Below are 4,105 nucleotides of genomic sequence, written 5' to 3' on the forward strand. Positions count from 1 at the left end.
CTCTTCCTCCTCCTCCTCCTCTTCTTCTTCTTCTTCTTCTTCTTCTTCTTCTTCTTCTTCTTCTTCTTCTTCTTCTTCTTCTTCTTCTTCTTCCTCAACATAACCCCAGTAATATAAAGAAAAGTCAATTTCTAGGAGAAATCAATGTAATAAGTTACAGGGTCAGGACGTGGTAGCAGTGATGGAACCCAGGAAGTGACACAAGCACAGAGTTGGAGCACATACAGCAAGAAGAGACTATGGATACAGCCATGTGGTAGAAATGGGTCTCCTGAGGTCCAAGACAGCGTGAGCTGAGGTTATATGATGTCATACCTGCTGCCGAATTTGAAGGTGTCAATAACTAAAATGAGAAGGTAGGTGGGACAAGAACCATGAAGGCTTCTCTCTGCATCTCATTCTCTGATCAGATGAAAGTGAGCTTGCCTGAAACACAATGGAAGCCAGGGGTGTGGAGAGCAGGTGAGTTCCTTTGCTCCCTAGATAGGACAAGGGACTATAAGTGAAGACCTGACCAGGGACTTTAGCTCCATTTGATGCTTACTCTTATTAACAACTTTTGCTGTTAATATTGGTGACTAAATTCATATCTTATGCCCTGTTAGAGGCCATATCTCTCTTCTCCTGCCTAAACAAAGCATCTCAAGATATATGTGGAATTAGTGCTCCAGTGTCTCTGGGCCTGAGCAGATCTCATTCCCTAGGTTAGAGACCATATTCCTCTCTCTGGAACCTTAACTTCCTGTGTCTAAGAAAGGTGTAGACGTCATTTCCTATTGCTTTAATGCCAGGATGAGTAATCCCCTCCCCTAGTCACTCTAATCCCTCAAATATCAGAACTCATACAGAGCTCATTTATCACAGTCTCAAGTCCTGAGCAGAAATCACTACCCAGGTTAAAGCCACATTGCCTTCCTCCAGCACTGTAACTGTACATTCCTCAGGACCTGTATGGAACCTGTTCCCCACAGCCTCAGTGGAGTTTGCTCTCTGGGTTTTACATCTTATCTTCAGGCTTCCATCATTCTAACACCCCATGTCTTGGGACCTCATCCCCTAGAGGCCAAACCCAGACCTATCTCTGGAAGCCTAAACCTTCTCCTCACATGAACCAGAAAGACTGCCCTCCTGCTTCTAGGTCAGAGGTCATACTCTATTACCCTTTATCATTCTACCTCTTCCACTTTAGGCCAAGTGTGGTTTGTCTTTTTCCTTCATAAATCAGAGTTCACAGAGCCCCTGCAACTGAACCACCAGATCTTCAATACCTGCTTCAAGTGCATGCTTGCCTTTGTTGTCAGAGACCACACATATGACACTCCTAGCAACCCACCCTTCTCTCTACCAACTGATATAGAATGCTGATTTATTAGATCAGAGGCCACATAGTCTCCTCTCTGAACTATCATAACCAAGCATCAGTACCCAATTAACCCCTAGATTTAACTTCAATTATTTTCCAGTTGATATAAAACCAGACACATGGGATTAACAGTAAGCTGAGATCCAATAGCTATATCAAAAGTGGTCCAAGAATTGACACCAAAGGCAATAACCAGTGAAAGATATGCAGGTTCCCTTGTAAAAATACAGGGAACACTACATGGCAAAGCAATAGATTTCATCCAAATGCCACAAATCCTAAGTCAACTTCTAAATATTCATCCAGTCATTGATAATTGCTACTCTCTGCCTATTCAAGAAAGAAAGAAAGAAAGAAAGAAAGAAAGAAAGAAAGAAAGAAAGAAAGAAAGAAAGGAAGAAAGAAAGGAAGAAAGAAAAAAAAACTTCTCATTTCAGTGAATAGCGATGAACAGGAAACACTGTGGAAGAGGGGAGAGAAAGAGGATCCAAATAGAGCTGAAGTGCTGTCTCTAAACACAACCCAGGCATTGTGGCCAGGAATTCATAGTTGCTGCACTAGACATACATATGACTGGTCCTAACAAAAATTATTCATGTATGAGACAGAGGCACATAGGGCATACCCTCCTTAACTATTGACATTTTTGGGGTGGTAGAGAAGGAGGTTTGATAAGGGTGGGAAGGAGATAAGAGCAGATGGGGTGACAGTCATTAGATTATACTATATCCATGCATGGGATTGTCAAAGAGTAAATTTAATTAATAAAATCAAAAACACATTAAGCATGAACTGGTCAATTTGACATGTGGATAGCAGTCATAAAATTCACCAAGAGTCACTAAGACCCTTGGGTTCTCTTTATTAAAAAGTCTTAGTTAAAAGTTACCTTTCCTGGATGCTGGTGAGATGGTTCAGCAGGAAGAAATACTTGGTATCAATGCCAAGTCCAACAGCCTGGGTTGCATCCCTGAAATTCACATGCTGGAAGCTGACTGACTTCATTAAGTTGTCTTCTGACCTTCATACATATGCAGCTGTGAATTTCTTAGTAGATAAATAGAATGCTATCGGTCCTTACTAGTCCTAGATTCTCCAGCTTTTGCAAATTTGGTTTTTCAAAGAATTTGCCATTTGTCTCTAAGTATCCTTGCATCTTTCCATACATATGTGCACAGTATGGTTTTATTTCAGTTTTGGCCACAGTGGGATGTGTGAGCTGCTCCCCTTTCCATGAGTTTCATAACTTGTATTTCCTTTCTTTTTCAGCTTTTCAGAAGGTACATCCATTTTGCGCATCTCTTTGAAGAATTTGCAACAACGGTTAGTCAAACAAAGTGAAAAACTTTATAGATGCTAATACCGTGGTGAGACTTAGAAATATGAGTTATTCATAAGAAAAATACTAAAATATTAAAAAGAATTAGAGTGAAGGGGTACAAGATTGCATTTATTCTTGGTAAACATCCACGCTGCTTTATCTTTTTGAAGTATGTGTCTGTGTTAATATGAAAATAAAAATAAAATTCAATTAAGAGATGGATCTGAGAAGTACCTCCTTTATAGGTTGTTGTAAGAATGCAATAAGATACATCATGAGCAAGCGGGTAGCATAATATAGGGATTCAATAAATGATAGTCATTTTATCTGCAATTTTTTACAGAATATCATTATAAAAACATTAATGCAATTCCAAATATAATGAGAACATTTCACCTCCCAAACACATTATATGCTGTTCATTTATCTTCATTGTTTTATTTCACTACATACATAATTTTATATAGCAGGAAAAAATAACATGTGGGTGTGCTTATACTTATGAGCATTGGATCAACTGAAAGTCTTGTGTTTCTTTAACTATAATTAGGGCCTTACACTCCATTTGATCAGGGTCACATCTATTTGAAAATATGGTAGTTTTAATTAATATGTAGTAATTGAACATGTTTATAGAGCAGTATGATATCAATATATATCCATTGTGTGATGCCTGCTTCTGGGAATTAGTATAGATATCTGTTGGACCATACAACATTCCTTTGTGTCAGGAACATTACAAAACCGATCTATTTCCCATTTTGAATATTCAATTTATTGTTTTCAGTCATTATTATCATCTTGGCAGTGATACAATTGTTCCAGTTTTTGTTGTTGTTGTTAGTATATCAAATGGAATTTCAATGGCATTTAAAAGTATATAATGATTTGATACAGGAATATTTTTTCTTCTTTTAAATTCTTAGAAGTGTGATTGTTGTGGGTTTTTTTTTTCTTCTGAAATCATTCCCAGGTTAGTTTCCAAATCATTTTGTCAATTTACATTGCAAAAAATTCTAAGTGCATTGGCCCCAGCAAAGGCTATAGCAGCATGCCCTATTTTGAGCATTTTAATATCATGGTAAATTCAGGAATTTGATAAAAAATATTTGCTGTTTTTAATCTAGAAAACTGAACAACACAGCTCAATGAACAATATTATTTATTACTGCTAATATTCAGACATATGTTTCTCTTGGAAATTAGTATCTGAAACAAATGTATATATTTCTGCGACTTTTTGCTAAGGACCACAGTTTTCTTCCCTTACTCAAAATTCTGACTTTCTCAATGGGGGGTGAGGGGGAGGTGAGCTGTAATTTATGCAAAAGAAGTACATAGTACATTGTTTTGCTTTTCCCCTCTTATTTTCCATAAGGTCTGATTTGTGTTAAATGTGAACCTCTGTTCCTGACTGACCT

The sequence above is a fragment of the Mus caroli genome, chromosome 5, assembly GCF_900094665.2.
Source record: "Mus caroli chromosome 5, CAROLI_EIJ_v1.1, whole genome shotgun sequence".
Classification (NCBI taxonomy): Eukaryota; Metazoa; Chordata; class Mammalia; order Rodentia; family Muridae; genus Mus; species Mus caroli.